The sequence below is a fragment of the Musa acuminata genome, chromosome BXJ1-8 (genome assembly GCF_036884655.1).
Source record: "Musa acuminata AAA Group cultivar baxijiao chromosome BXJ1-8, Cavendish_Baxijiao_AAA, whole genome shotgun sequence".
In the NCBI taxonomy this organism is placed as follows: Eukaryota; Viridiplantae; Streptophyta; class Magnoliopsida; order Zingiberales; family Musaceae; genus Musa; species Musa acuminata.
The window spans coordinates 39997955-40025548 of NC_088334.1; the positions used below are offsets into that span (position 1 = coordinate 39997955).

The window sequence follows — 27594 nt, forward strand, 5'->3', positions numbered from 1 at the left end:
TCATAAAACATACAATGACCAGACATGGTTCTTGGATGGGTGACCCCCTGGGAAGTCCTCGTGTTGCACTCTTTTTTGCGCCCCGAGCGGCCAAAACCTCTCCCGTCGACCTCCGAGGCGATGGTTTTGGGCCTCGGAATTTGTCGTCGATGCGCCGTCCGCGACGTGCACAAAGGCGAGGGACGACGAACACAAAATGAGTGCGATCATACCAGCACTAAAGCACCGGATCCCATCAGAACTCCGAAGTTAATCGTGCTTGGGCGAGAGTAGTACTAGGATGGGTGACCCCCTGGGAAGTCCTCGTGTTGCACTCCTTTTTGCGCCCCGAGCGGCCAAAAGACTTACTTAAAACTCTCTTTTAAGCTTTTCAATTTTTCCAGCATTATGGCCAACAATAAATATGTCATTAACATATATATAGCAGGAGAATAATGAAATCATCATCTAAAAATTTCTTCATAAAACATACAATGACCAGACATGGTTCTAGGATGGGTGACCCCCTGGGAAGTCCTCGTGTTGCACTCCTTTCTGCGCCCCGAGCGGCCAAAACCTCTCCCGTCGACCTCCGAGGCGATGGTTTTGGGCCTCGGAATTTGCCGTGACCGCTACGCAGTCAGTCTCGTGGGGCTCGGAGAGAGCTTTCCGGAATGGGGCCGCAATAGCGATTCCGAGTTCGTTCGAGAAAGTCCCGATGGTTTCGGCGCGCGCTTGCCGTGTCCGGTACGCGGTCGGCCTCGTGGGCATCGGAGGGATCCGACAATGGCGATTACGAGATCGTTCGAGAGGTTTCGGGGCTCCGGTCGTCGATGCGCCGTCCGCGACGTGCACAAAGGCGAGGGACGACGCACACAAAACGAGTGCGATCATACCAGCACTAAAGCACCGGATCCCATCAGAACTCCGAAGTTAAGCGTGCTTGGGCGAGAGTAGTACTAGGATGGGTGACCCCCTGGGAAGTCCTCGTGTTGCACTCCTTTTTGCGCCCCGAGCGGCCAAAAGACTTACTTAAAACTCTCTTTTAAGCTTTTCAATTTTTCCAGCATTATGGCCAACAATAAATATGTCATTAACATATATATAGCAGGAGAATAATGAAATCATCATCTAAAAATTTCTTCATAAAACATACAATGACCAGACATGGTTCTAGGATGGGTGACCCCCTGGGAAGTCCTCGTGTTGCACTCCTTTTTGCGCCCCGAGCGGCCAAAACCTCTCCCGTCGACCTCCGAGGCTAGGGTTTTGGGCCTCGGAATTTGCCGTGACCGCTACGCAGTCAGTCTCGTGGGGCTCGGAGAGAGCTTTCCGGAATGGGGCCGCAATAGCTATTCCGAGTTCGTTCGAGAAAGTCCCGATGGTTTCGGCGCGCGCTTGCCGTGTCCGGTACGCGGTCGGCCTCGTGGGCAACGGAGGGATCCGACAATGGCGATTCCGAGATCGTTCGAGAGGTTTCGGGGCTCCGGTCGTCGATGCGCCGTCCGCGACGTGCACAAAGGCGAGGGACGACGCACACAAAACGAGTGCGATCATACCAGCACTAAAGCACCGGATCCCATCAGAACTCCGAAGTTAAGCCTGCTTGGGCGAGAGTAGTACTAGGATGGGTGACCCCCTGGGAAGTCCTCGTGTTGCACTCCTTTTTGCGCCCCGAGCGGCCAAAAGACTTACTTAAAACTCTCTTTTAAGCTTTTCAATTTTTCCAGCATTATGGCCAACAATAAATATGTCATTAACATATATATAGCAGGAGAATAATGAAATCATCATCTAAAAATTTCTTCATAAAACATACAATGACCAGACATGGTTCTAGGATGGGTGACCCCCTGGGAAGTCCTCATGTTGCACTCCTTTTTGCGCCCCGAGCGGCCAAAACCTCTCCCGTCGACCTCCGAGGCGAGGGTTTTGGGCCTCGGAATATGCCGTGACCGCTACGCAGTCAGTCTCGTGGGGCTCGGAGAGAGCTTTCCGGAATGGGGCCGCAATAGCGATTCCGAGTTCGTTCGAGAAAGTCCCGATGGTTTCGGCGCGCGCTTGCCGTGTCCGGTACGCGGTCGGCCTCGTGGGCATCGGAGGGATCCGACAATGGCGATTCCGAGATCGTTCGAGAGGTTTCGGGGCTCCGGTCGTCGATGCGCCGTCCGCGACGTGCACAAAGGGGAGGGACGACGCACACAAAACCATTGCGATTATACCAGCACTAAAGCACCGGATCCCATCAAAACTCCGAAGTTAAGCGTGCTTGGGCGAAAGTAGTACTAGGATGGGTGACCCCCTTGGAAGTCCTCGTGTTGCACTCCTTTTTGCGCCCCGAGCGGCCAAAAGACTTACTTAAAACTCTCTTTTAAGCTTTTCAATTTTTCCAGCATTATGGCCAACAATAAATATGTCATTAACATATATATAGCAGGAGAATAATGAAATCATCATCTAAAAATTTCTTCATAAAACATACAATGACCAGACATGGTTCTAGGATGGGTGACCCCCTGGGAAGTCCTCGTGTTGCACTCCTTTCTGCGCCCCGAGCGGCCAAAACCTCTCCCGTCGACCTCCGAGGCGATGGTTTTGGGCCTCGGAATTTGCCGTGACCGCTACGCTGTCAGTCTCGTGGGGCTCGGAGAGAGCTTTCCAGAATGGGGCCGCAATAGCGATTCCGAGTTCGTTCGAGAAAGTCCCGATGGTTTCGGCGCGCGCTTGCCGTGTCCGGTACGCGGTCGGCCTCGTGGGCATCGGAGGGATCCGACAATGGCGATTACGAGATCGTTCGAGAGGTTTCGGGGCTCCGGTCGTCGATGCGCCGTCCGCGACGTGCACAAAGGCGAGGGACGACGCACACAAAACGAGTGCGATCATACCAGCACTAAAGCACCGGATCCCATCAGAACTCCGAAGTTAAGCCTGCTTGGGCGAGAGTAGTACTAGGATGGGTGACCCCCTGGGAAGTCCTCGTGTTGCACTCCTTTTTGCGCCCCGAGCGGCCAAAAGACTTACTTAAAACTCTCTTTTAAGCTTTTCAATTTTTCCAGCATTATGGCCAACAATAAATATGTCATTAACATATATATAGCAGGAGAATAATGAAATCATCATCTAAAAATTTCTTCATAAAACATACAATGACCAGACATGGTTCTAGGATGGGTGACCCCCTGGGAAGTCCTCGTGTTGCACTCCTTTTTGCGCCCCGAGCGGCCAAAACCTCTCCCGTCGACCTCCGAGGCGAGGGTTTTGGGCCTCGGAATTTGCCGTGACCGCTACGCAGTCAGTCTCGTGGGGCTCGGAGAGAGCTTTCCGGAATGGGGCCGCAATAGCGATTCCGAGTTCGTTCGAGAAAGTCCCGATGGTTTCGGCGCGCGCTTGCCGTGTCCGGTACGCGGTCGGCCTCGTGGGCATCGGAGGGATCCGACAATGGCGATTCCGAGATCGTTCGAGAGGTTTCGGGGCTCCGGTCGTCGATGCGCCGTCCGCGACGTGCACAAAGGGGAGGGACGACGCACACAAAACCATTGCGATCATACCAGCACTAAAGCACCGGATCCCATCAAAACTCCGAAGTTAAGCGTGCTTGGGCGAAAGTAGTACTAGGATGGGTGACCCCCTTGGAAGTCCTCGTGTTGCACTCCTTTTTGCGCCCCGAGCGGCCAAAAGACTTACTTAAAACTCTCTTTTAAGCTTTTCAATTTTTCCAGCATTATGGCCAACAATAAATATGTCATTAACATATATATAGCAGGAGAATAATGAAATCATCATCTAAAAATTTCTTCATAAAACATACAATGACCAGACATGGTTCTAGGATGGGTGACCCCCTGGGAAGTCCTCGTGTTGCACTCCTTTCTGCGCCCCGAGCGGCCAAAACCTCTCCCGTCGACCTCCGAGGCGATGGTTTTGGGCCTCGGAATTTGCCGTGACCGCTACGCAGTCAGTCTCATGGGGCTCGGAGAGAGCTTTCCGGAATGGGGCCGCAATAGCGATTCCGAGTTCGTTCGAGAAAGTCCCGATGGTTTCGGCGCGCGCTTGCCGTTTCCGGTACGCGGTCGGCCTCGTGGGCATCGGAGGGATCCGACAATGGCGATTCCGAGATCGTTCGAGAGGTTTCGGGGCTCCGGTCGTCGATGCGCCGTCCGCGACGTGCACAAAGGCGAGGGACGACATAAACAAAACGAGTGCGATCATACCAGCACTAAAGCACCGGATCCCATCAGAACTCCGAAGTTAAGCGTGCTTGGGCTAGAGTAGTACTAGGATTGGTGACCCCCTGGGCAGTCCTCGTGTTGCACTCCTTTTTGCGCCCCGAGCGGCCAAAAGACTTACTTAAAACTCTTTTTTAAGCTTTTCAATTTTTCCAGCATTATGGCCAACAATAAATATGTCATTAACATATATATAGCAGGAGAATAATGAAATCATCTAAAAATTTCTTCATAAAACATACAATGACCAGACATGGTTCTTGGATGGGTGACCCCCTGGGAAGTCCTCGTGTTGCACTCTTTTTTGCGCCCCGAGCGGCCAAAACCTCTCCCGTCGACCTCCGAGGCGATGGTTTTGGGCCTCGGAATTTGTCGTCGATGCGCCGTCCGCGACGTGCACAAAGGCGAGGGACGACGCACACAAAATGAGTGCGATCATACCAGCACTAAAGCACCGGATCCCATCAGAACTCCGAAGTTAAGCGTGCTTGGGCGAGAGTAGTACTAGGATGGTTGACCCCCTGGGAAGTCCTCGTGTTGCACTCCTTTTTGCGCCCCGAGCGGCCAAAAGACTTACTTAAAACTCTCTTTTAAGCTTTTCAATTTTTCCAGCATTATGGCCAACAATAAATATGTCATTAACATATATATAGCAGGAGAATAATGAAATCATCATCTAAAAATTTCTTCATAAAACATACAATGACCAGACATGGTTCTAGGATGGGTGACCCCCTGGGAAGTCCTCGTGTTGCACTCCTTTCTGCGCCCCGAGCGGCCAAAACCTCTCCCGTCGACCTCCGAGGCGATGGTTTTGGGCCTCGGAATTTGCCGTGACCGCTACGCAGTCAGTCTCGTGGGGCTCGGAGAGAGCTTTCCGGAATGGGGCCGCAATAGCGATTCCGAGTTCGTTCGAGAAAGTCCCGATGGTTTCGGCGCGCGCTTGCCGTGTCCGGTACGCGGTCGGCCTCGTGGGCATCGGAGGGATCCGACAATGGCGATTACGAGATCGTTCGAGAGGTTTCGGGGCTCCGGTCGTCGATGCGCCGTCCGCGACGTGCACAAAGGCGAGGGACGACGCACACAAAACGAGTGCGATCATACCAGCACTAAAGCACCGGATCCCATCAGAACTCCGAAGTTAAGCCTGCTTGGGCGAGAGTAGTACTAGGATGGTTGACCCCCTGGGAAGTCCTCGTGTTGCACTCCTTTTTGCGCCCCGAGCGGCCAAAAGACTTACTTAAAACTCTCTTTTAAGCTTTTCAATTTTTCCAGCATTATGGCCAACAATAAATATGTCATTAACATATATATAGCAGGAGAATAATGAAATCATCATCTAAAAATTTCTTCATAAAACATACAATGACCAGACATGGTTCTAGGATGGGTGACCCCCTGGGAAGTCCTCGTGTTGCACTCCTTTTTGCGCCCCGAGCGGCCAAAACCTCTCCCGTCGACCTCCGAGGCGAGGGTTTTGGGCCTCGGAATTTGCCGTGACCGCTACGCAGTCAGTCTCGTGGGGCTCGGAGAGAGCTTTCCGGAATGGGGCCGCAATAGCGATTCCGAGTTCGTTCGAGAAAGTCCCGATGGTTTCGGCGCGCGCTTGCCGTGTCCGGTACGCGGTCGGCCTCGTGGGCATCGGAGGGATCCGACAATGGCGATTACGAGATCGTTCGAGAGGTTTCGGGGCTCCGGTCGTCGATGCGCCGTCCGCGACGTGCACAAAGGCGAGGGACGACGCACACAAAACGAGTGCGATCATACCAGCACTAAAGCACCGGATCCCATCAGAACTCCGAAGTTAAGCGTGCTTGGGCGAGAGTAGTACTAGGATGGGTGACCCCCTGGGAAGTCCTCGTGTTGCACTCCTTTTTGCGCCCCGAGCGGCCAAAAGACTTACTTAAAACTCTCTTTTAAGCTTTTCAATTTTTCCAGCATTATGGCCAACAATAAATATGTCATTAACATATATATAGCAGGAGAATAATGAAATCATCATCTAAAAATTTCTTCATAAAACATACAATGACCAGACATGGTTCTAGGATGGGTGACCCCCTGGGAAGTCCTCGTGTTGCACTCCTTTCTGCGCCCCGAGCGGCCAAAACCTCTCCCGTCGACCTCCGAGGCGATGGTTTTGGGCCTCGGAATTTGCCGTGACCGCTACGCAGTCAGTCTCGTGGGGCTCGGAGAGAGCTTTCCGGAATGGGGCCGCAATAGCGATTCCGAGTTCGTTCGAGAAAGTCCCGATGGTTTCGGCGCGCGCTTGCCGTGTCCGGTACGCGGTCGGCCTCGTGGGCATCGGAGGGATCCGACAATGGCGATTCCGAGATCGTTCGAGAGGTTTCGGGGCTCCGGTCGTCGATGCGCCGTCCGCGACGTGCACAAAGGCGAGGGACGACATAGACAAAATGAGTGCGATCATACCAGCACTAAAGCACCGGATCCCATCAGAACTCCGAAGTTAAGAAGTTAAGCGTGCTTGGGCGAGAGTAGTACTAGGATGGGTGACCCCCTGGGAAGTCCTCGTGTTGCACTCCTTTTTGCGCCCCGAGCGGCCAAAAGACTTACTTAAAACTCTCTTTTAAGCTTTTCAATTTTTCCAGCATTATGGCCAACAATAAATATGTCATTAACATATATATAGCAGGAGAATAATGAAATCATCATCTAAAAATTTCTTCATAAAACATACAATGACCAGACATGGTTCTAGGATGGGTGACCCCCTGGGAAGTCCTCGTGTTGCACTCCTTTTTGCGCCCCGAGCGGCCAAAACCTCTCCCGTCGACCTCCGAGGCGAGGGTTTTGGGCCTCGGAATTTGCCGTGACCGCTACGCAGTCAGTCTCGTGGGGCTCGGAGAGAGCTTTCCGGAATGGGGCCGCAATAGCGATTCCGAGTTCGTTCGAGAAAGTCCCGATGGTTTCGGCGCGCGCTTGCCGTGTCCGGTACGCGGTCGGCCTCGTGGGCATCGGAGGGATCCGACAATGGCGATTCCGAGATCGTTCGAGAGGTTTCGGGGCTCCAGTCGTCGATGCGCCGTCCGCGACGTGCACAAAGGGGAGGGACGACGCACACAAAACGATTGCGATCATACCAACACTAAAGCACCGGATCCCATCAAAACTCCGAAGTTAAGCGTGCTTGGGCGAAAGTAGTACTAGGATGGGTGACCCCCTTGGAAGTCCTCGTGTTGCACTCCTTTTTGCGCCCCGAGCGGCCAAAAGACTTACTTAAAACTCTCTTTTAAGCTTTTCAATTTTTCCAGTATTATGGCCAACAATAAATATGTCATTAACATATATATAGCAGGAGAATAATGAAATCATCATCTAAAAATTTCTTCATAAAACATACAATGACCAGACATGGTTCTAGGATGGGTGACCCCCTGGGAAGTCCTCGTGTTGCACTCCTTTTTGCGCCCCGAGCGGCCAAAACCTCTCCCGTCGACCTCCGAGGCGATGGTTTTGGGCCTCGGAATTTGCCGTGACCGCTACGCAGTCAGTCTCGTGGGGCTCGGAGAGAGCTTTCCGGAATGGGGCCGCAATAGCGATTCCGAGTTCGTTCGAGAAAGTCCCGATGGTTTCGGCGCGCGCTTGCCGTGTCCGGTACGCGGTCGGCCTCGTGGGCATCGGAGGGATCCGACAATGGCGATTCCGAGATCGTTCGAGAGGTTTCGGGGCTCCGGTCGTCGATGCGCCGTCCGCGACGTGCACAAAGGCGAGGGACGACGCACACAAAAAGAGTTCGATCATACCAGCACTAAAGCACCGGATTCCATCAGAACTCCGAAGTTAAGCGTGTTTGGGCGAGAGTAGTACTAGGATGGGTGACCCCCTGGGAAGTCCTCTTGTTTCACTCTTTTTTGCGCCCCGAGCGGCCAAAAGACTTACTTAAAACTCTCTTTTAAGCTTTTCAATTTTTCCAGCATTATGGCCAACAATAAATATGTCATTAACATATATATAGCAGGAGAATAATGAAATCATCATCTAAAAATTTCTTCATAAAACATACAATGACCAGACATGGTTCTAGGATGGGTGACCCCCTGGGAAGTCCTCGTGTTGCACTCCTTTCTGCGCCCCGAGCGGCCAAAACCTCTCCCGTCGACCTCCGAGGCGATGGTTTTGGGCCTCGGAATTTGCCGTGACCGCTACGCAGTCAGTCTCGTGGGGCTCGGAGAGAGCTTTCCGGAATGGGGCCGCAATAGCGATTCCGAGTTCGTTCGAGAAAGTCCCGATGGTTTCGGCGCGCGCTTGCCGTGTCCGGTACGCGGTCGGCCTCGTGGGCATCGGAGGGATCCGACAATGGCGATTACGAGATCGTTCGAGAGGTTTCGGGGCTCCGGTCGTCGATGCGCCGTCCGCGACGTGCACAAAGGCGAGGGACGACGCACACAAAACGAGTGCGATCATACCAGCACTAAAGCACCGGATCCCATCAGAACTCCGAAGTTAAGCGTGCTTGGGCGAGAGTAGTACTAGGATGGGTGACCCCCTGGGAAGTCCTCGTGTTGCACTCCTTTTTGCGCCCCGAGCGGCCAAAAGACTTACTTAAAACTCTCTTTTAAGCTTTTCAATTTTTCCAGCATTATGGCCAACAATAAATATGTCATTAACATATATATAGCAGGAGAATAATGAAATCATCATCTAAAAATTTCTTCATAAAACATACAATGACCAGACATGGTTCTAGGATGGGTGACCCCCTGGGAAGTCCTCGTGTTGCACTCCTTTTTGCGCCCCGAGCGGCCAAAACCTCTCCCGTCGACCTCCGAGGCGATGGTTTTGGGCCTCGGAATTTGTCGTCGATGCGCCGTCCGCGACGTGCACAAAGGCGAGGGACGACGAACACAAAATGAGTGCGATCATACCAGCACTAAAGCACCGGATCCCATCAGAACTCCGAAGTTAAGCGTGCTTGGGCGAGAGTAGTACTAGGATGGGTGACCCCCTGGGAAGTCCTCGTGTTGCACTCCTTTTTGCGCCCCGAGCGGCCAAAAGACTTACTTAAAACTCTCTTTTAAGCTTTTCAATTTTTCCAGCATTATGGCCAACAATAAATATGTCATTAACATATATATAGCAGGAGAATAATGAAATCATCATCTAAAAATTTCTTCATAAAACATACAATGACCAGACATGGTTCTAGGATGGGTGACCCCCTGGGAAGTCCTCGTGTTGCACTCCTTTTTGCGCCCCGAGCGGCCAAAACCTCTCCCATCGACCTCCGAGGCTAGGGTTTTGGGCCTCGGAATTTGCCGTGACCGCTACGCAGTCAGTCTCGTGGGGCTCGGAGAGAGCTTTCCGGAATGGGGCCGCAATAGCGATTCCGAGTTCGTTCGAGAAAGTCCCGATGGTTTCGGCGCGCGCTTGCCGTGTCCGGTACGCGGTCGGCCTCGTGGGCATCGGAGGGATCCGACAATGGCGATTCCGAGATCGTTCGAGAGGTTTCGGGGCTCCGGTCGTCGATGCGCCGTCCGCGACGTGCACAAAGGGGAGGGACGACGCACACAAAACGATTGCGATCATACCAGCACTAAAGCACCGGATCCCATCAAAACTCCGAAGTTAAGCGTGCTTGGGCGAAAGTAGTACTAGGATGGGTGACCCCCTTGGAAGTCCTCGTGTTACACTCCTTTTTGCGCCCCGAGCGGCCAAAAGACTTACTTAAAACTCTCTTTTAAGCTTTTCAATTTTTCCAGCATTATGGCCAACAATAAATATGTCATTAACATATATATAGCAGGAGAATAATGAAATCATCATCTAAAAATTTCTTCATAAAACATACAATGACCAGACATGGTTCTAGGATGGGTGACCCCCTGGGAAGTCCTCGTGTTGCACTCCTTTCTGCGCCCCGAGCGGCCAAAACCTCTCCCGTCGACCTCCGAGGCGATGGTTTTGGGCCTCGGAATTTGCCGTGACCGCTACGCAGTCAGTCTCGTGGGGCTCGGAGAGAGCTTTCCGGAATGGGGCCGCAATAGCGATTCCGAGTTCGTTCGAGAAAGTCCCGATGGTTTCGGCGCGCGCTTGCCGTGTCCGGTACGCGGTCGGCCTCGTGGGCATCGGAGGGATCCGACAATGGCGATTACGAGATCGTTCGAGAGGTTTCGGGGCTCCGGTCGTCGATGCGCCGTCCGCGACGTGCACAAAGGCGAGGGACGACATAGACAAAATGAGTGCGATCATACCAGCACTAAAGCACCGGATCCCATCAGAACTCCGAAGTTAAGCGTGCTTGGGCGAGAGTAGTACTAGGATGGGTGACCCCCTGGGAAGTCCTCGTGTTGCACTCCTTTTTGCGCCCCGAGCGGCCAAAAGACTTACTTAAAACTCTCTTTTAAGCTTTTCAATTTTTCCAGCATTATGGCCAACAATAAATATGTCATTAACATATATATAGCAGGAGAATAATGAAATCATCATCTAAAAATTTCTTCATAAAACATACAATGACCAGACATGGTTCTAGGATGGGTGACCCCCTGGGAAGTCCTCGTGTTGCACTCCTTTTTGCGCCCCGAGCGGCCAAAACCTCTCCCGTCGACCTCCGAGGCGAGGGTTTTGGGCCTCGGAATTTGCCGTGACCGCTACGCAGTCAGTCTCGTGGGGCTCGGAGAGAGCTTTCCGGAATGGGGCCGCAATAGCGATTCCGAGTTCGTTCGAGAAAGTCCCGATGGTTTCGGCGCGCGCTTGCCGTGTCCGGTACGCGGTCGGCCTCGTGGGCATCGGAGGGATCCGACAATGGCGATTCCGAGATCGTTCGAGAGGTTTCGGGGCTCCGGTCGTCGATGCGCCGTCCGCGACGTGCACAAAGGCGAGGGACGACGCACACAAAACGAGTGCTATCATACCAGCACTAAAGCACCGGATCCCATCAGAACTCCGAAGTTAAGCCTGTTTGGGCGAGAGTAGTACTAGGATGGGTGACCCCCTGGGAAGTCCTCGTGTTGCACTCCTTTTTGCGCCCCGAGCGGCCAAAAGACTTACTTAAAACTCTCTTTTAAGCTTTTCAATTTTTCCAGCATTATGGCCAACAATAAATATGTCATTAACATATATATAGCAGGAGAATAATGAAATCATCATCTAAAAATTTCTTCATAAAACATACAATGACCAGACATGGTTCTAGGATGGGTGACCCCCTGGGAAGTCCTTGTGTTGCACTCCTTTTTGCGCCCCGAGCGGCCAAAACCTCTCCCGTCGACCTCCGAGGCGATGGTTTTGGGCCTCGGAATTTGCCGTGACCGCTACGCAGTCAGTCTCGTGGGGCTCGGAGAGAGCTTTCCGGAATGGGGCCGCAATAGCGATTCCGAGTTCGTTCGAGAAAGTCCCGATGGTTTCGGCGTGCGCTTGCCGTGTTCGGTACGCGGTCGGCCTCGTGGGCATCGGAGGGATCCGACAATGGCGATTCCGAGATCGTTCGAGAGGTTTCGGGGCTCCGGTCGTCGATGCGCCGTCCGCGACGTGCACAAAGGCGAGGGACGACGCACACAAAATGAGTGCGATCATACCAGCACTAAAGCACCGGATCCCATCAGAACTCCGAAGTTAAGCCTGCTTGGGCGAGAGTAGTACTAGGATGGGTGACCCCCTGGGAAGTCCTCGTGTTGCACTCCTTTTTGCGCCCCGAGCGGCCAAAAGACTTACTTAAAACTCTCTTTTAAGCTTTTCAATTTTTCCAGCATTATGGCAAACAATAAATATGTCATTAACATATATATAGCAGGAGAATAATGAAATCATCATCTAAAAATTTCTTCATAAAACATTCAATGACCAGACATGGTTCTAGGATGGGTGACCCCCTGGGAAGTCCTCGTGTTGCACTCCTTTTTGCGCCCCGAGCGGCCAAAACCTCTCCCGTTGACCTCCGAGGCGATGGTTTTGGGCCTCGGAATTTGCCGTGACCGCTACGCAGTCAGTCTCGTGGGGCTCGGAGAGAGCTTTCCGGAATGGGGCCGCAATAGCGATTCCGAGTTCGTTCGAGAAAGTCCCGATGGTTTCGGCGCGCGCTTGCCGTGTCCGGTACGTGGTCGGCCTCGTGGGCATCGGAGGGATCCGACAATGGCGATTCCGAGATCGTTCGAGAGGTTTCGGGGCTCCGGTCGTCGATGCGCCGTCCGCGACGTGCACATAGGCGAGGGACGACGCACACAAAACTAGTGCGATCATACCAGCACTATAGCACCGGATCCAATCAGAACTCTGAAGTTAAGCTTGCTTGGGCGAGAGTAGTACTAGGATGGGTGACCCCCTGGGAAGTCCTCGTGTTGCACTCCTTTTTGCGCCCCGAGCGGCCAAAAGACTTACTTAAAACTCTCTTTTAAGCTTTTCAATTTTTCCAGCATTATGGCCAACAATAAATATGTCATTAACATATATATAGCAGGAGAATAATGAAATCATCATCTAAAAATTTCTTCATAAAACATACAATGACCAGACATGGTTCTAGGATGGGTGACCCCCTGGGAAGTCCTCGTGTTGCACTCCTTTTTGCGCCCCGAGCGGCCAAAACCTCTCTCGTCGACCTCCGAGGCGAGGGTTTTGGGCCTCGGAATTTGCCGTGACCGCTACGCAGTCAGTCTCGTGGGGCTCGAAGAGAGCTTTCCGGAATGGGGCCGCAATAGCGATTCCGAGTTCGTTCGAGAAAGTCCCGATGGTTTCGGCGCGCGCTTGCCGTGTCCGGTACGCGGTCGGCCTCGTGGGCATCGGAGGGATCCGACAATAGCGATTACGAGATCGTTCGAGAGGTTTCAGGGCTCCGGTCGTCGATGCGCCGTCCGCGACGTGCACAAAGGCGAGGGACGACATAGACAAAATGAGTGCGATCATACTAGCACTAAAGCACCGGATCCCATCAGAACTCCGAAGTTAAGCGTGCTTGGGCGAGAGTAGTACTAGGATGGGTGACCCCCTGGGAAGTCCTCGTGTTGCACTCCTTTTTGCGCCCCGAGCGGCCAAAAGACTTACTTAAAACTCTCTTTTAAGCTTTTCAATTTTTCCAGCATTATGGCCAACAATAAATATGTCATTAACATATATATAGCAGGAGAATAATGAAATCATCATCTAAAAATTTCTTCATAAAACATACAATGACCAGACATGGTTCTAGGATGGGTGACCCCCTGGGAAGTCCTCGTGTTGCACTCCTTTTTGCGCCCCGAGCGGCCAAAACCTCTCCCGTCGACCTCCGAGGCGATGGTTTTGGGCCTCGGAATTTGCCGTGACCGCTACGCAGTCAGTCTCGTGGGGCTCGGAGAGAGCTTTCCGGAATGGGGCCGCAATAGCGATTCCGAGTTCGTTCGAGAAAGTCCCGATGGTTTCGGCGCGCGCTTGCCGTGTCCGGTACGCGGTCGGCCTCGTGGGCATCGGAGGGATCCGACAATGGCGATTCCGAGATCGTTCGAGAGGTTTCGGGGCTCCGGTCGTCGATGCGCCGTCCGCGACGTGCACAAAGGGGAGGGACGACGCATACAAAATGATTGCGATCATACCAGCACTAAAGCACCGGATCCCATCAAAACTCCGAAGTTAAGCGTGCTTGGGCGAAAGTAGTACTAGGATGGGTGACCCCCTTGGAAGTCCTCGTGTTGCACTCCTTTTTGCGCCCCGAGCGGCCAAAAGACTTACTTAAAACTCTCTTTTAAGCTTTTCAATTTTTCCAGCATTATGGCCAACAATAAATATGTCATTAACATATATATAGCAGGAGAATAATGAAATCATCATCTAAAAATTTCTTCATAAAACATACAATGACCAGACATGGTTCTAGGATGGGTGACCCCCTGGGAAGTCCTCGTGTTGCACTCCTTTTTGCGCCCCGAGCGGCCAAAACCTCTCCCGTCGACCTCCGAGGCGATGGTTTTGGGCCTCGGAATTTGCCGTGACCGCTACGCAGTCAGTCTCGTGGGGCTCGGAGAGAGCTTTCCGGAATGGGGCCGCAATAGCGATTCCGAGTTCGTTCGAGAAAGTCCCGATGGTTTCGGCGCGCGCTTGCCGTGTCCGGTACGCGGTCGGCCTCGTGGGCATCGGAGGGATCCGACAATGGCGATTCCGAGATCGTTCGAGAGGTTTCGGGGCTCCGGTCGTCGATGCGCCGTCCGCGACGTGCACAAAGGCGAGGGACGACGCACACAAAACGAGTGCGATCATACCAGCACTATAGCACCGGATCCCATCAGAACTCCGAAGTTAAGCGTGCTTGGGCGAGATTAGTACTAGGATGGGTGACCCCCTAGGAAGTCCTCGTGTTGCACTCCTTTTTGCGCCCCGAGCGGCCAAAAGACTTACTTAAAACTCTCTTTTAAGCTTTTCAATTTTTCCAGCATTATGGCCAACAATAAATATGTCATTAACATATATATAGCAGGAGAATAATGAAATCATCATCTAAAAATTTCTTCATAAAACATACAATGACCAGACATGGTTCTAGGATGGGTGACCCCCTGGGAAGTCCTCGTGTTGCACTCCTTTTTGCGCCCCGAGCGGCCAAAACCTCTCCCGTCGACCTCCGAGGCGATGGTTTTGGGCCTCGGAATTTGCCGTGACCGCTACGCAGTCAGCCTCGTGGGGCTCGGAGAGAGCTTTCCGGAATGGGGCCGCAATAGCGATTCCGAGTTCGTTCGAGAAAGTCCCGATGGTTTCGGCGTGCGCTTGCCGTGTTCGGTACGCGGTCGGCCTCGTGGGCATCGGAGGGATCCGACAATGGCGATTCCGAGATCGTTCGAGAGGTTTCGGGGCTCCGGTCGTCGATGCGCCGTCCGCGACGTGCACAAAGGCGAGGGACGACGCACACAAAACGAGTGCGATCATACCAGCACTATAGCACCGGATCCCATCAGAACTCCGAAGTTAAGCGTGCTTGGGCGAGATTAGTACTAGGATGGGTGACCCCCTAGGAAGTCCTCGTGTTGCACTCCTTTTTGCGCCCCGAGCGGCCAAAAGACTTACTTAAAACTCTCTTTTAAGCTTTTCAATTTTTCCAGCATTATGGCCAACAATAAATATGTCATTAACATATATATAGCAGGAGAATAATGAAATCATCATCTAAAAATTTCTTCATAAAACATACAATGACCAGACATGGTTCTAGGATGGGTGACCCCCTGGGAAGTCCTCGTGTTGCACTCCTTTTTGCGCCCCGAGCGGCCAAAACCTCTCCCGTCGACCTCCGAGGCGATGGTTTTGGGCCTCGGAATTTGCCGTGAACGCTACGCAGTCAGTCTCGTGGGGCTCGGAGAGAGCTTTCCGGAATGGGGCCGCAATAGCGATTCCGAGTTCGTTCGAGAAAGTCCCGATGGTTTCGGCGTGCGCTTGCCGTGTTCGGTACGCGGTCGGCCTCGTGGGCATCGGAGGGATCCGACAATGGCGATTCCGAGATCGTTCGAGAGGTTTCGGGGCTCCGGTCGTCGATGCGCCGTCCGCGACGTGCACAAAGGCGAGGGACGACGCACACAAAATGAGTGCGATCATACCAGCACTAAAGCACCGGATCCCATCAGAACTCCGAAGTTAAGCCTGCTTGGGCGAGAGTAGTACTAGGATGGGTGACCCCCTGGGAAGTCCTCGTGTTGCACTCCTTTTTGCGCCCCGAGCGGCCAAAAGACTTACTTAAAACTCTCTTTTAAGCTTTTCAATTTTTCCAGCATTATGGCCAACAATAAATATGTCATTAACATATATATAGCAGGAGAATAATGAAATCATCATCTAAAAATTTCTTCATAAAACATACAATGACCAGACATGGTTCTAGGATGGGTGACCCCCTGGGAAGTCCTCGTGTTGCACTCCTTTTTGCGCCCCGAGCGGCCAAAACCTCTCCCGTCGACCTCCGAGGCGATGGTTTTGGGCCTCGGAATTTGCCGTGACCGCTACGCAGTCAGTCTCGTGGGGCTCGGAGAGAGCTTTCCGGAATGGGGCCGCAATAGCGATTCCGAGTTCGTTCGAGAAAGTCCCGATGGTTTCGGCGCGCGCTTGCCGTGTCCGGTACGCGGTCGGCCTCGTGGGCATCGGAGGGATCCGACAATGGCGATTCCGAGATCGTTCGAGAGGTTTCGGGGCTCCGGTCGTCGATGCGCCGTCCGCGACGTGCACAAAGGCGAGGGACGACGCACACAAAACGAGTGCTATCATACCAGCACTAAAGCACCGGATCCCATCAGAACTCCGAAGTTAAGCGTGCTTGGGCGAGAGTAGTACTTGGATGGTTGACCCCCTAGGAAGTCCTCGTGTTGCACTCCTTTTTGCGCCCCGAGCGGCCAAAAGACTTACTTAAAACTCTCTTTTAAGCTTTTCAATTTTTCCAGCATTATGGCCAACAATAAATATGTCATTAACATATATATAGCAGGAGAATAATGAAATCATCATCTAAAAATTTCTTCATAAAACATTCAATGACCAGACATGGTTCTAGGATGGGTGACCCCCTGGGAAGTCCTCGTGTTGCACTCCTTTTTGCGCCCCGAGCGGCCAAAACCTCTCCCGTTGACCTCCGAGGCGATGGTTTTGGGCCTCGGAATTTGCCGTGACCGCTACGCAGTCAGTCTCGTGGGGCTCGGAGAGAGCTTTCCGGAATGGGGCCGCAATAGCGATTCCGAGTTCGTTCGAGAAAGTCCCGATGGTTTCGGCGCGCGCTTGCCGTGTCCGGTACGTGGTCGGCCTCGTGGGCATCGGAGGGATCCGACAATGGCGATTCCGAGATCGTTCGAGAGGTTTCGGGGCTCCGGTCGTCGATGCGCCGTCCGCGACGTGCACATAGGCGAGGGACGACGCACACAAAACTAGTGCGATCATACCAGCACTATATCACCGGATCCCATCAGAACTCTGAAGTTAAGCTTGCTTGGGCGAGAGTAGTACTAGGATGGGTGACCCCCTGGGAAGTCCTCGTGTTGCACTCCTTTTTGCGCCCCGAGCGGCCAAAAGACTTACTTAAAACTCTCTTTTAAGCTTTTCAATTTTTCCAGCATTATGGCCAACAATAAATATGTCATTAACATATATATAGCAGGAGAATAATGAAATCATCATCTAAAAATTTCTTCATAAAACATACAATGACCAGACATGGTTCTAGGATGGGTGACCCCCTGGGAAGTCCTCGTGTTGCACTCCTTTTTGCGCCCCGAGCGGCCAAAACCTCTCTCGTCGACCTCCGAGGCGAGGGTTTTGGGCCTCGGAATTTGCCGTGACCGCTACGCAGTCAGTCTCGTGGGGCTCGGAGAGAGCTTTCCGGAATGGGGCCGCAATAGCGATTCCGAGTTCGTTCGAGAAAGTCCCGATGGTTTCGGCGCGCGCTTGCCGTGTCCGGTACGCGGTCGGCCTCGTGGGCATCGGAGGGATCCGACAATGGCGATTACGAGATCGTTCGAGAGGTTTCGGGGCTCCGGTCGTCGATGCGCCGTCCGCGACGTGCACAATGGCGAGGGACGACATAGACAAAATGAGTGCGATCATACTAGCACTAAAGCACCGGATCCCATCAGAACTCCGAAGTTAAGCGTGCTTGGGCGAGAGTAGTACTAGGATGGGTGACCCCCTGGGAAGTCCTCGTGTTGCACTCCTTTTTGCGCCCCGAGCGGCCAAAAGACTTACTTAAAACTCTCTTTTAAGCTTTTCAATTTTTCCAGCATTATGGCCAACAATAAATATGTCATTAACATATATATAGCAGGAGAATAATGAAATCATCATCTAAAAATTTCTTCATAAAACATACAATGACCAGACATGGTTCTAGGATGGGTGACCCCCTGGGAAGTCCTCGTGTTGCACTCCTTTTTGCGCCCCGAGCGGCCAAAACCTCTCCCGTCGACCTCCGAGGCGATGGTTTTGGGCCTCGGAATTTGCCGTGACCGCTACGCAGTCAGTCTCGTGGGGCTCGGAGAGAGCTTTCCGGAATGGGGCCGCAATAGCGATTCCGAGTTCGTTCGAGAAAGTCCCGATGGTTTCGGCGCGCGCTTGCCGTGTCCGGTACGCGGTCGGCCTCGTGGGCATCGGAGGGATCCGACAATGGCGATTCCGAGATCGTTCGAGAGGTTTCGGGGCTCCGGTCGTCGATGCGCCGTCCGCGACGTGCACAAAGGCGAGGGACGACGCACACAAAACGAGTGCGATCATACCAGCACTATAGCACCGGATCCCATCAGAACTCCGAAGTTAAGCGTGCTTGGGCGAGATTAGTACTAGGATGGGTGACCCCCTAGGAAGTCCTCGTGTTGCACTCCTTTTTGCGCCCCGAGCGGCCAAAAGACTTACTTAAAACTCTCTTTTAAGCTTTTCAATTTTTCCAGCATTATGGCCAACAATAAATATGTCATTAACATATATATAGCAGGAGAATAATGAAATCATCATCTAAAAATTTCTTCATAAAACATACAATGACCAGACATGGTTCTAGGATGGGTGACCCCCTGGGAAGTCCTCGTGTTGCACTCCTTTTTGCGCCCCGAGCGGCCAAAACCTCTCCCGTCGACCTCCGAGGCGATGGTTTTGGGCCTCGGAATTTGCCGTGACCGCTACGCAGTCAGTCTCGTGGGGCTCGGAGAGAGCTTTCCGGAATGGGGCCGCAATAGCGATTCCGAGTTCGTTCGAGAAAGTCCCGATGGTTTCGGCGTGCGCTTGCCGTGTTCGGTACGCGGTCGGCCTCGTGGGCATCGGAGGGATCCGACAATGGCGATTCCGAGATCGTTCGAGAGGTTTCGGGGCTCCGGTCGTCGATGCGCCGTCCGCGACGTGCACAAAGGCGAGGGACGACGCACACAAAACGAGTGCGATCATACCAGCACTATAGCACCGGATCCCATCAGAACTCCGAAGTTAAGCGTGCTTGGGCGAGATTAGTACTAGGATGGGTGACCCCCTAGGAAGTCCTCGTGTTGCACTCCTTTTTGCGCCCCGAGCGGCCAAAAGACTTACTTAAAACTCTCTTTTAAGCTTTTCAATTTTTCCAGCATTATGGCCAACAATAAATATGTCATTAACATATATATAGCAGGAGAATAATGAAATCATCATCTAAAAATTTCTTCATAAAACATACAATGACCAGACATGGTTCTAGGATGGGTGACCCCCTGGGAAGTCCTCGTGTTGCACTCCTTTTTGCGCCCCGAGCGGCCAAAACCTCTCCCGTCGACCTCCGAGGCGATGGTTTTGGGCCTCGGAATTTGCCGTGAACGCTACGCAGTCAGTCTCGTGGGGCTCGGAGAGAGCTTTCCGGAATGGGGCCGCAATAGCGATTCCGAGTTCGTTCGAGAAAGTCCCGATGGTTTCGGCGTGCGCTTGCCGTGTTCGGTACGCGGTCGGCCTCGTGGGCATCGGAGGGATCCGACAATGGCGATTCCGAGATCGTTCGAGAGGTTTCGGGGCTCCGGTCGTCGATGCGCCGTCCGCGACGTGCACAAAGGCGAGGGACGACGCACACAAAATGAGTGCGATCATACCAGCACTAAAGCACCGGATCCCATCAGAACTCCGAAGTTAAGCCTGCTTGGGCGAGAGTAGTACTAGGATGGGTGACCCCCTGGGAAGTCCTCGTGTTGCACTCCTTTTTGCGCCCCGAGCGGCCAAAAGACTTACTTAAAACTCTCTTTTAAGCTTTTCAATTTTTCCAGCATTATGGCCAACAATAAATATGTCATTAACATATATATAGCAGGAGAATAATGAAATCATCATCTAAAAATTTCTTCATAAAACATACAATGACCAGACATGGTTCTAGGATGGGTGACCCCCTGGGAAGTCCTCGTGTTGCACTCCTTTTTGCGCCCCGAGCGGCCAAAACCTCTCCCGTCGACCTCCGAGGCGATGGTTTTGGGCCTCGGAATTTGCCGTGACCGCTACGCAGTCAGTCTCGTGGGGCTCGGAGAGAGCTTTCCGGAATGGGGCCGCAATAGCGATTCCGAGTTCGTTCGAGAAAGTCCCGATGGTTTCGGCGCGCGCTTGCCGTGTCCGGTACGCGGTCGGCCTCGTGGGCATCGGAGGGATCCGACAATGGCGATTCCGAGATCGTTCGAGAGGTTTCGGGGCTCCGGTCGTCGATGCGCCGTCCGCGACGTGCACAAAGGCGAGGGACGACGCACACAAAACGAGTGCTATCATACCAGCACTAAAGCACCGGATCCCATCAGAACTCCGAAGTTAAGCGTGCTTGGGCGAGAGTAGTACTTGGATGGTTGACCCCCTAGGAAGTCCTCGTGTTGCACTCCTTTTTGCGCCCCGAGCGGCCAAAAGACTTACTTAAAACTCTCTTTTAAGCTTTTCAATTTTTCCAGCATTATGGCCAACAATAAATATGTCATTAACATATATATAGCAGGAGAATAATGAAATCATCATCTAAAAATTTCTTCATAAAACATACAATGACCAGACATGGTTCTAGGATGGGTGACCCCCTGGGAAGTCCTCGTGTTGCACTCCTTTTTGCGCCCCGAGCGGCCAAAACCTCTCCCGTCGACCTCCGAGGCGATGGTTTTGGGCCTCGGAATTTGCCGTGACCGCTACGCAGTCAGTCTCGTGGGGCTCGGAGAGAGCTTTCCGGAATGGGGCCGCAATAGCGATTCCGAGTTCGTTCGAGAAAGTCCCGATGGTTTCGGCGCGCGCTTGCCGTGTCCGGTACGCGGTCGGCCTCGTGGGCATCGGAGGGATCCGACAATGGCGATTCCGAGATCGTTCGAGAGGTTTCGGGGCTCCGGTCGTCGATGCGCCGTCCGCGACGTGCACAAAGGCGAGGGACGACGCACACAAAACTAGTGCTATCATACCAGCACTAAAGCACCGGATCCCATCAGAACTCCGAAGTTAAGCCTGCTTGGGCGAGAGTAGTACTAGGATGGGTGACCCCCTGGGAAGTCCTCGTGTTGCACTCCTTTTTGCGCCCCGAGCGGCCAAAAGACTTACTTAAAACTCTCTTTTAAGCTTTTCAATTTTTCCAGCATTATGGCCAACAATAAATATGTCATTAACATATATATAGCAGGAGAATAATGAAATCATCATCTAAAAATTTCTTCATAAAACATACAATGACCAGACATGGTTCTAGGATGGGTGACCCCCTGGGAAGTCCTCGTGTTGCACTCCTTTTTGCGCCCCGAGCGGCCAAAACCTCTCCCGTCGACCTCCGAGGCGATGGTTTTGGGCCTCGGAATTTGCCGTGACCGCTACGCAGTCAGTCTCGTGGGGCTCGGAGAGAGCTTTCCGGAATGGGGCCGCAATAGCGATTCCGAGTTCGTTCGAGAAAGTCCCGATGGTTTCGGCGTGCGCTTGCCGTGTTCGGTACGCGGTCGGCCTCGTGGGCATCGGAGGGATCCGACAATGGCGATTCCGAGATCGTTCGAGAGGTTTCGGGGCTCCGGTCGTCGATGCGCCGTCCGCGACGTGCACAAAGGCGAGGGACGACGCACACAAAATGAGTGCGATCATACCAGCAGTAAAGCACCGGATCCCATCAGAACTCCGAAGTTAAGCCTGCTTGGGCGAGAGTAGTACTAGGATGGGTGACCCCCTGGGAAGTCCTCGTGTTGCACTCCTTTTTGCGCCCCGAGCGGCCAAAAGACTTACTTAAAACTCTCTTTTAAGCTTTTCAATTTTTCCAGCATTATGGCCAACAATAAATATGTCATTAACATATATATAGCAGGAGAATAATGAAATCATCATCTAAAAATTTCTTCATAAAACATACAATGACCAGACATGGTTCTAGGATGGGTGACCCCCTGGGAAGTCCTCGTGTTGCACTCCTTTTTGCGCCCCGAGCGGCCAAAACCTCTCCCGTCGACCTCCGAGGCGATGGTTTTGGGCCTCGGAATTTGCCGTGACCGCTACGCAGTCAGTCTCGTGGGGCTCGGAGAGAGCTTTCCGGAATGGGGCCGCAATAGCGATTCCGAGTTCGTTCGAGAAAGTCCCGATGGTTTCGGCGCGCGCTTGCCGTGTCCGGTACGCGGTCGGCCTCGTGGGCATCGGAGGGATCCGACAATGGCGATTCCGAGATCGTTCGAGAGGTTTCGGGGCTCCGGTCGTCGATGCGCCGTCCGCGACGTGCACAAAGGGGAGGGACGACGCACACAAAACCATTGCGATCATACCAGCACTAAAGCACTGGATCCCATCAAAACTCCGAAGTTAAGCGTGCTTGGGCGAAAGTAGTACTAGGATGGGTGACCCCCTTGGAAGTCCTCGTGTTACACTCCTTTTTGCGCCCCGAGCGGCCAAAAGACTTACTTAAAACTCTCTTTTAAGCTTTTCAATTTTTCCAGCATTATGGCCAACAATAAATATGTCATTAACATATATATAGCAGGAGAATAATGAAATCATCATCTAAAAATTTCTTCATAAAACATACAATGACCAGACATGGTTCTAGGATGGGTGACCCCCTGGGAAGTCCTCGTGTTGCACTCCTTTCTGCGCCCCGAGCGGCCAAAACCTCTCCCGTCGACCTCCGAGGCGATGGTTTTGGGCCTCGGAATTTGCCGTGACCGCTACGCAGTCAGTCTCGTGGGGCTCGGAGAGAGCTTTCCGGAATGGGGCCGCAATAGCGATTCCGAGTTCGTTCGAGAAAGTCCCGATGGTTTCGGCGCGCGCTTGCCGTGTCCGGTACGCGGTCGGCCTCGTGGGCATCGGAGGGATCCGACAATGGCGATTACGAGATCGTTCGAGAGGTTTCGGGGCTCCGGTCGTCGATGCGCCGTCCGCGACGTGCACAAAGGCGAGGGACGACGCACACAAAACGAGTGCGATCATACCAGCACTAAAGCACCGGATCCCATCAGAACTCCGAAGTTAAGCGTGCTTGGGCGAGAGTAGTACTAGGATGGGTGACCCCCTGGGAAGTCCTCGTGTTGCACTCCTTTTTGCGCCCCGAGCGGCCAAAAGACTTACTTAAAACTCTCTTTTAAGCTTTTCAATTTTTCCAGCCTTATGGCCAACAATAAATATGTCATTAACATATATATAGCAGGAGAATAATGAAATCATCATCTAAAAATTTCTTCATAAAACATACAATGACCAGACATGGTTCTAGGATGGGTGACCCCCTGGGAAGTCCTCGTGTTGCACTCCTTTCTGCGCCCCGAGCGGCCAAAACCTCTCCCGTCGACCTCCGAGGCGATGGTTTTGGGCCTCGGAATTTGCCGTGACCGCTACGCAGTCAGTCTCGTGGGGCTCGGAGAGAGCTTTCCGGAATGGGGCCGCAATAGCGATTCCGAGTTCGTTCGAGAAAGTCCCGATGGTTTCGGCGCGCGCTTGCCGTGTCCGGTACGCGGTCGGCCTCGTGGGCATCGGAGGGATCCGACAATGGCGATTACGAGATCGTTCGAGAGGTTTCGGGGCTCCGGTCGTCGATGCGCCGTCCGCGACGTGCACAAAGGCGAGGGACGACATAGAAAAAATTAGTGCGATCATACCAGCACTAAAGCACCGGATCCCATCAGAACTCCGAAGTTAAGCGTGCTTGGGCGAGAGTAGTATTAGGATGGGTGACCCCCTGGGAAGTCCTCGTGTTGCACTCCTTTTTGCGCCCCGAGCGGCCAAAAGACTTACTTAAAACTCTCTTTTAAGCTTTTCAATTTTTCCAGCATTATGGCCAACAATAAATATGTCATTAACATATATATAGCAGGAGAATAATGAAATCATCATCTAAAAATTTCTTCATAAAACATACAATGACCAGACATGGTTCTAGGATGGGTGACCCCCTGGGAAGTCCTCGTGTTGCACTCCTTTTTGCGCCCCGAGCGGCCAAAACCTCTCCCGTCGACCTCCGAGGCGATGGTTTTGGGCCTCGGAATTTGCCGTGACCGCTACGCAGTCAGTCTCGTGCGGCTCGGAGAGAGCTTTCCGGAATGGGGCCGCAATAGCGATTCCGAGTTCGTTCGAGAAAGTCCCGATGGTTTCGGCGCGCGCTTGCCGTGTCCGGTACGCGGTCGGCCTCGTGGGCATCGGAGGGATCCGACAATGGCGATTCCGAGATCGTTCGAGAGGTTTCGGGGCTCCGGTCGTCGATGCGCCGTCCGCGACGTGCACAAAGGCGAGGGACGACGCACACAAAACGAGTGCTATCATACCAGCACTAAAGCACCGGATCCCATCAGAACTCCGAAGTTAAGCCTGCTTGGGCGAGAGTAGTACTAGGATGGGTGACCCCCTGGGAAGTCCTCGTGTTGCACTCCTTTTTGCGCCCCGAGCGGCCAAAAGACTTACTTAAAACTCTCTTTTAAGCTTTTCAATTTTTCCAGCATTATGGCCAACAATAAATATGTCATTAACATATATATAGCAGGAGAATAATGAAATCATCATCTAAAAATTTCTTCATAAAACATACAATGACCAGACATGGTTCTAGGATGGGTGACCCCCTGGGAAGTCCTCGTGTTGCACTCCTTTTTGCGCCCCGAGCGGCCAAAACCTCTCCCGTCGACCTCCGAGGCGATGGTTTTGGGCCTCGGAATTTGCCGTGACCGCTACGCAGTCAGTCTCGTGGGGCTCGGAGAGAGCTTTCCGGAATGGGGCCGCAATAGCGATTCCGAGTTCGTTCGAGAAAGTCCCGATGGTTTCGGCGTGCGCTTGCCGTGTTCGGTACGCGGTCGGCCTCGTGGGCATCGGAGGGATCCGACAATGGCGATTCCGAGATCGTTCGAGAGGTTTCGGGGCTCCGGTCGTCGATGCGCCGTCCGCGACGTGCACAAAGGCGAGGGACGACGCACACAAAATGAGTGCGATCATACCAGCAGTAAAGCACCGGATCCCATCAGAACTCCGAAGTTAAGCCTGCTTGGGCGAGAGTAGTACTAGGATGGGTGACCCCCTGGGAAGTCCTCGTGTTGCACTCCTTTTTGCGCCCCGAGCGGCCAAAAGACTTACTTAAAACTCTCTTTTAAGCTTTTCAATTTTTCCAGCATTATGGCCAACAATAAATATGTCATTAACATATATATAGCAGGAGAATAATGAAATCATCATCTAAAAATTTCTTCATAAAACATACAATGACCAGACATGGTTCTAGGATGGGTGACCCCCTGGGAAGTCCTCGTGTTGCACTCCTTTTTGCGCCCCGAGCGGCCAAAACCTCTCCCGTCGACCTCCGAGGCGATGGTTTTGGGCCTCGGAATTTGCCGTGACCGCTACGCAGTCAGTCTCGTGGGGCTCGGAGAGAGCTTTCCGGAATGGGGCCGCAATAGCGATTCCGAGTTCGTTCGAGAAAGTCCCGATGGTTTCGGCGCGCGCTTGCCGTGTCCGGTACGCGGTCGGCCTCGTGGGCATCGGAGGGATCCGACAATGGCGATTCCGAGATCGTTCGAGAGGTTTCGGGGCTCCGGTCGTCGATGCGCCGTCCGCGACGTGCACAAAGGCGAGGGACGACGCACACAAAACGAGTGCTATCATACCAGCACTAAAGCACCGGATCCCATCAGAACTCCGAAGTTAAGCGTGCTTGGGCGAGAGTAGTACTTGGATGGTTGACCCCCTAGGAAGTCCTCGTGTTGCACTCCTTTTTGTGCCCCGAGCGGCCAAAAGACTTACTTAAAACTCTCTTTTAAGCTTTTCAATTTTTCCAGCATTATGGCCAACAATAAATATGTCATTAACATATATATAGCAGGAGAATAATGAAATCATCATCTAAAAATTTCTTCATAAAACATACAATGACCAGACATGGTTCTAGGATGGGTGACCCCCTGGGAAGTCCTCGTGTTGCACTCCTTTTTGCGCCCCGAGCGGCCAAAACCTCTCCCGTCGACCTCCGAGGCGATGGTTTTGGGCCTCGGAATTTGCCGTGACCGCTACGCAGTCAGTCTCGTGGGGCTCGGAGAGAGCTTTCCGGAATGGGGCCGCAATAGCGATTCCGAGTTCGTTCGAGAAAGTCCCGATGGTTTCGGCGCGCGCTTGCCGTGTCCGGTACGCGGTCGGCCTCGTGGGCATCGGAGGGATCCGACAATGGCGATTCCGAGATCGTTCGAGAGGTTTCGGGGCTCCGGTCGTCGATGCGCCGTCCGCGACGTGCACAAAGGGGAGGGACGACGCACACAAAACGATTGCGATCATACCAGCACTAAAGCACTGGATCCCATCAAAACTCCGAAGTTAAGCGTGCTTGGGCGAAAGTAGTACTAGGATGGGTGACCCCCTTGGAAGTCCTCGTGTTACACTCCTTTTTGCGCCCCGAGCGGCCAAAAGACTTACTTAAAACTCTCTTTTAAGCTTTTCAATTTTTCCAGCATTATGGCCAACAATAAATATGTCATTAACATATATATAGCAGGAGAATAATGAAATCATCATCTAAAAATTTCTTCATAAAACATACAATGACCAGACATGGTTCTAGGATGGGTGACCCCCTGGGAAGTCCTCGTGTTGCACTCCTTTCTGCGCCCCGAGCGGCCAAAACCTCTCCCGTCGACCTCCGAGGCGATGGTTTTGGGCCTCGGAATTTGCCGTGACCGCTACGCAGTCAGTCTCGTGGGGCTCGGAGAGAGCTTTCCGGAATGGGGCCGCAATAGCGATTCCGAGTTCGTTCGAGAAAGTCCCGATGGTTTCGGCGCGCGCTTGCCGTGTCCGGTACGCGGTCGGCCTCGTGGGCATCGGAGGGATCCGACAATGGCGATTACGAGATCGTTCGAGAGGTTTCGGGGCTCCGGTCGTCGATGCGCCGTCCGCGACGTGCACAAAGGCGAGGGACGACGCACACAAAACGAGTGCGATCATACCAGCACTAAAGCACCGGATCCCATCAGAACTCCGAAGTTAAGCGTGCTTGGGCGAGAGTAGTACTAGGATGGGTGACCCCCTGGGAAGTCCTCGTGTTGCACTCCTTTTTGCGCCCCGAGCGGCCAAAAGACTTACTTAAAACTCTCTTTTAAGCTTTTCAATTTTTCCAGCCTTATGGCCAACAATAAATATGTCATTAACATATATATAGCAGGAGAATAATGAAATCATCATCTAAAAATTTCTTCATAAAACATACAATGACCAGACATGGTTCTAGGATGGGTGACCCCCTGGGAAGTCCTCGTGTTGCACTCCTTTCTGCGCCCCGAGCGGCCAAAACCTCTCCCGTCGACCTCCGAGGCGATGGTTTTGGGCCTCGGAATTTGCCGTGACCGCTACGCAGTCAGTCTCGTGGGGCTCGGAGAGAGCTTTCCGGAATGGGGCCGCAATAGCGATTCCGAGTTCGTTCGAGAAAGTCCCGATGGTTTCGGCGCGCGCTTGCCGTGTCCGGTACGCGGTCGGCCTCGTGGGCATCGGAGGGATCCGACAATGGCGATTACGAGATCGTTCGAGAGGTTTCGGGGCTCCGGTCGTCGAT

At 52.9% G+C, this 27594-nt stretch overlaps 41 non-coding genes and 1 pseudogene across 41 annotated transcripts; all 42 read left to right on the forward strand.

The window, feature by feature from the left end:
- The first annotated feature begins 198 nt into the window (after positions 1-198).
- LOC135589708 (5S ribosomal RNA) lies at positions 199-317 on the forward strand. Its single transcript, XR_010477115.1, has one exon. It is a non-coding gene; the product is annotated as a 5S ribosomal RNA (ribosomal RNA).
- Positions 318-861: 544 nt separating this feature from the next.
- LOC135591159 (5S ribosomal RNA) lies at positions 862-980 on the forward strand. Its single transcript, XR_010478442.1, has one exon. It is a non-coding gene; the product is annotated as a 5S ribosomal RNA (ribosomal RNA).
- Positions 981-1524: 544 nt separating this feature from the next.
- On the forward strand, positions 1525-1643 carry LOC135591951 (5S ribosomal RNA). The gene has a single exon (XR_010478716.1). It is a non-coding gene; the product is annotated as a 5S ribosomal RNA (ribosomal RNA).
- A 544-nt stretch (positions 1644-2187) lies between these two features.
- Positions 2188-2306, forward strand: LOC135590805 (5S ribosomal RNA). The gene has a single exon (XR_010478210.1). It is a non-coding gene; the product is annotated as a 5S ribosomal RNA (ribosomal RNA).
- Positions 2307-2850: 544 nt separating this feature from the next.
- Positions 2851-2969, forward strand: LOC135591952 (5S ribosomal RNA). Its single transcript, XR_010478717.1, has one exon. It is a non-coding gene; the product is annotated as a 5S ribosomal RNA (ribosomal RNA).
- A 544-nt stretch (positions 2970-3513) lies between these two features.
- Positions 3514-3632, forward strand: LOC135590693 (5S ribosomal RNA). Its single transcript, XR_010478099.1, has one exon. It is a non-coding gene; the product is annotated as a 5S ribosomal RNA (ribosomal RNA).
- A 544-nt stretch (positions 3633-4176) lies between these two features.
- On the forward strand, positions 4177-4295 carry LOC135590320 (5S ribosomal RNA). Its single transcript, XR_010477726.1, has one exon. It is a non-coding gene; the product is annotated as a 5S ribosomal RNA (ribosomal RNA).
- Positions 4296-4632: 337 nt separating this feature from the next.
- Positions 4633-4751, forward strand: LOC135589696 (5S ribosomal RNA). Its single transcript, XR_010477103.1, has one exon. It is a non-coding gene; the product is annotated as a 5S ribosomal RNA (ribosomal RNA).
- A 544-nt stretch (positions 4752-5295) lies between these two features.
- Positions 5296-5414, forward strand: LOC135589410 (5S ribosomal RNA). The gene has a single exon (XR_010476819.1). It is a non-coding gene; the product is annotated as a 5S ribosomal RNA (ribosomal RNA).
- Positions 5415-5958: 544 nt separating this feature from the next.
- On the forward strand, positions 5959-6077 carry LOC135591281 (5S ribosomal RNA). The gene has a single exon (XR_010478464.1). It is a non-coding gene; the product is annotated as a 5S ribosomal RNA (ribosomal RNA).
- Positions 6078-6621: 544 nt separating this feature from the next.
- Positions 6622-6748, forward strand: LOC135589431 (5S ribosomal RNA; annotated as a pseudogene).
- Positions 6749-7292: 544 nt separating this feature from the next.
- Positions 7293-7411, forward strand: LOC135590750 (5S ribosomal RNA). The gene has a single exon (XR_010478156.1). It is a non-coding gene; the product is annotated as a 5S ribosomal RNA (ribosomal RNA).
- Positions 7412-7955: 544 nt separating this feature from the next.
- Positions 7956-8074, forward strand: LOC135590953 (5S ribosomal RNA). The gene has a single exon (XR_010478357.1). It is a non-coding gene; the product is annotated as a 5S ribosomal RNA (ribosomal RNA).
- A 544-nt stretch (positions 8075-8618) lies between these two features.
- LOC135591403 (5S ribosomal RNA) lies at positions 8619-8737 on the forward strand. The gene has a single exon (XR_010478508.1). It is a non-coding gene; the product is annotated as a 5S ribosomal RNA (ribosomal RNA).
- A 340-nt stretch (positions 8738-9077) lies between these two features.
- Positions 9078-9196, forward strand: LOC135591525 (5S ribosomal RNA). The gene has a single exon (XR_010478552.1). It is a non-coding gene; the product is annotated as a 5S ribosomal RNA (ribosomal RNA).
- Positions 9197-9740: 544 nt separating this feature from the next.
- Positions 9741-9859, forward strand: LOC135590684 (5S ribosomal RNA). The gene has a single exon (XR_010478090.1). It is a non-coding gene; the product is annotated as a 5S ribosomal RNA (ribosomal RNA).
- Positions 9860-10403: 544 nt separating this feature from the next.
- Positions 10404-10522, forward strand: LOC135591648 (5S ribosomal RNA). The gene has a single exon (XR_010478581.1). It is a non-coding gene; the product is annotated as a 5S ribosomal RNA (ribosomal RNA).
- A 544-nt stretch (positions 10523-11066) lies between these two features.
- On the forward strand, positions 11067-11185 carry LOC135589845 (5S ribosomal RNA). Its single transcript, XR_010477251.1, has one exon. It is a non-coding gene; the product is annotated as a 5S ribosomal RNA (ribosomal RNA).
- A 544-nt stretch (positions 11186-11729) lies between these two features.
- Positions 11730-11848, forward strand: LOC135591954 (5S ribosomal RNA). Its single transcript, XR_010478719.1, has one exon. It is a non-coding gene; the product is annotated as a 5S ribosomal RNA (ribosomal RNA).
- A 544-nt stretch (positions 11849-12392) lies between these two features.
- LOC135590469 (5S ribosomal RNA) lies at positions 12393-12511 on the forward strand. Its single transcript, XR_010477877.1, has one exon. It is a non-coding gene; the product is annotated as a 5S ribosomal RNA (ribosomal RNA).
- Positions 12512-13055: 544 nt separating this feature from the next.
- LOC135589511 (5S ribosomal RNA) lies at positions 13056-13174 on the forward strand. Its single transcript, XR_010476919.1, has one exon. It is a non-coding gene; the product is annotated as a 5S ribosomal RNA (ribosomal RNA).
- Positions 13175-13718: 544 nt separating this feature from the next.
- LOC135590298 (5S ribosomal RNA) lies at positions 13719-13837 on the forward strand. Its single transcript, XR_010477704.1, has one exon. It is a non-coding gene; the product is annotated as a 5S ribosomal RNA (ribosomal RNA).
- A 544-nt stretch (positions 13838-14381) lies between these two features.
- On the forward strand, positions 14382-14500 carry LOC135590477 (5S ribosomal RNA). The gene has a single exon (XR_010477885.1). It is a non-coding gene; the product is annotated as a 5S ribosomal RNA (ribosomal RNA).
- A 544-nt stretch (positions 14501-15044) lies between these two features.
- LOC135590490 (5S ribosomal RNA) lies at positions 15045-15163 on the forward strand. The gene has a single exon (XR_010477898.1). It is a non-coding gene; the product is annotated as a 5S ribosomal RNA (ribosomal RNA).
- Positions 15164-15707: 544 nt separating this feature from the next.
- LOC135591955 (5S ribosomal RNA) lies at positions 15708-15826 on the forward strand. The gene has a single exon (XR_010478721.1). It is a non-coding gene; the product is annotated as a 5S ribosomal RNA (ribosomal RNA).
- Positions 15827-16370: 544 nt separating this feature from the next.
- Positions 16371-16489, forward strand: LOC135589633 (5S ribosomal RNA). Its single transcript, XR_010477040.1, has one exon. It is a non-coding gene; the product is annotated as a 5S ribosomal RNA (ribosomal RNA).
- Positions 16490-17033: 544 nt separating this feature from the next.
- Positions 17034-17152, forward strand: LOC135590198 (5S ribosomal RNA). The gene has a single exon (XR_010477604.1). It is a non-coding gene; the product is annotated as a 5S ribosomal RNA (ribosomal RNA).
- Positions 17153-17696: 544 nt separating this feature from the next.
- On the forward strand, positions 17697-17815 carry LOC135589523 (5S ribosomal RNA). Its single transcript, XR_010476931.1, has one exon. It is a non-coding gene; the product is annotated as a 5S ribosomal RNA (ribosomal RNA).
- A 544-nt stretch (positions 17816-18359) lies between these two features.
- LOC135590502 (5S ribosomal RNA) lies at positions 18360-18478 on the forward strand. Its single transcript, XR_010477910.1, has one exon. It is a non-coding gene; the product is annotated as a 5S ribosomal RNA (ribosomal RNA).
- A 544-nt stretch (positions 18479-19022) lies between these two features.
- Positions 19023-19141, forward strand: LOC135590514 (5S ribosomal RNA). Its single transcript, XR_010477922.1, has one exon. It is a non-coding gene; the product is annotated as a 5S ribosomal RNA (ribosomal RNA).
- A 544-nt stretch (positions 19142-19685) lies between these two features.
- LOC135591956 (5S ribosomal RNA) lies at positions 19686-19804 on the forward strand. Its single transcript, XR_010478722.1, has one exon. It is a non-coding gene; the product is annotated as a 5S ribosomal RNA (ribosomal RNA).
- A 544-nt stretch (positions 19805-20348) lies between these two features.
- Positions 20349-20467, forward strand: LOC135589636 (5S ribosomal RNA). Its single transcript, XR_010477042.1, has one exon. It is a non-coding gene; the product is annotated as a 5S ribosomal RNA (ribosomal RNA).
- Positions 20468-21011: 544 nt separating this feature from the next.
- Positions 21012-21130, forward strand: LOC135589821 (5S ribosomal RNA). The gene has a single exon (XR_010477228.1). It is a non-coding gene; the product is annotated as a 5S ribosomal RNA (ribosomal RNA).
- Positions 21131-21674: 544 nt separating this feature from the next.
- On the forward strand, positions 21675-21793 carry LOC135591941 (5S ribosomal RNA). The gene has a single exon (XR_010478706.1). It is a non-coding gene; the product is annotated as a 5S ribosomal RNA (ribosomal RNA).
- A 544-nt stretch (positions 21794-22337) lies between these two features.
- On the forward strand, positions 22338-22456 carry LOC135590995 (5S ribosomal RNA). The gene has a single exon (XR_010478397.1). It is a non-coding gene; the product is annotated as a 5S ribosomal RNA (ribosomal RNA).
- A 544-nt stretch (positions 22457-23000) lies between these two features.
- LOC135591771 (5S ribosomal RNA) lies at positions 23001-23119 on the forward strand. Its single transcript, XR_010478604.1, has one exon. It is a non-coding gene; the product is annotated as a 5S ribosomal RNA (ribosomal RNA).
- A 544-nt stretch (positions 23120-23663) lies between these two features.
- Positions 23664-23782, forward strand: LOC135592028 (5S ribosomal RNA). The gene has a single exon (XR_010478793.1). It is a non-coding gene; the product is annotated as a 5S ribosomal RNA (ribosomal RNA).
- Positions 23783-24326: 544 nt separating this feature from the next.
- LOC135589443 (5S ribosomal RNA) lies at positions 24327-24445 on the forward strand. Its single transcript, XR_010476851.1, has one exon. It is a non-coding gene; the product is annotated as a 5S ribosomal RNA (ribosomal RNA).
- Positions 24446-24989: 544 nt separating this feature from the next.
- Positions 24990-25108, forward strand: LOC135591953 (5S ribosomal RNA). The gene has a single exon (XR_010478718.1). It is a non-coding gene; the product is annotated as a 5S ribosomal RNA (ribosomal RNA).
- A 544-nt stretch (positions 25109-25652) lies between these two features.
- LOC135589637 (5S ribosomal RNA) lies at positions 25653-25771 on the forward strand. Its single transcript, XR_010477043.1, has one exon. It is a non-coding gene; the product is annotated as a 5S ribosomal RNA (ribosomal RNA).
- A 544-nt stretch (positions 25772-26315) lies between these two features.
- LOC135590839 (5S ribosomal RNA) lies at positions 26316-26434 on the forward strand. Its single transcript, XR_010478244.1, has one exon. It is a non-coding gene; the product is annotated as a 5S ribosomal RNA (ribosomal RNA).
- A 544-nt stretch (positions 26435-26978) lies between these two features.
- Positions 26979-27097, forward strand: LOC135591855 (5S ribosomal RNA). The gene has a single exon (XR_010478622.1). It is a non-coding gene; the product is annotated as a 5S ribosomal RNA (ribosomal RNA).
- The last annotated feature ends 497 nt before the right edge of the window (positions 27098-27594 follow it).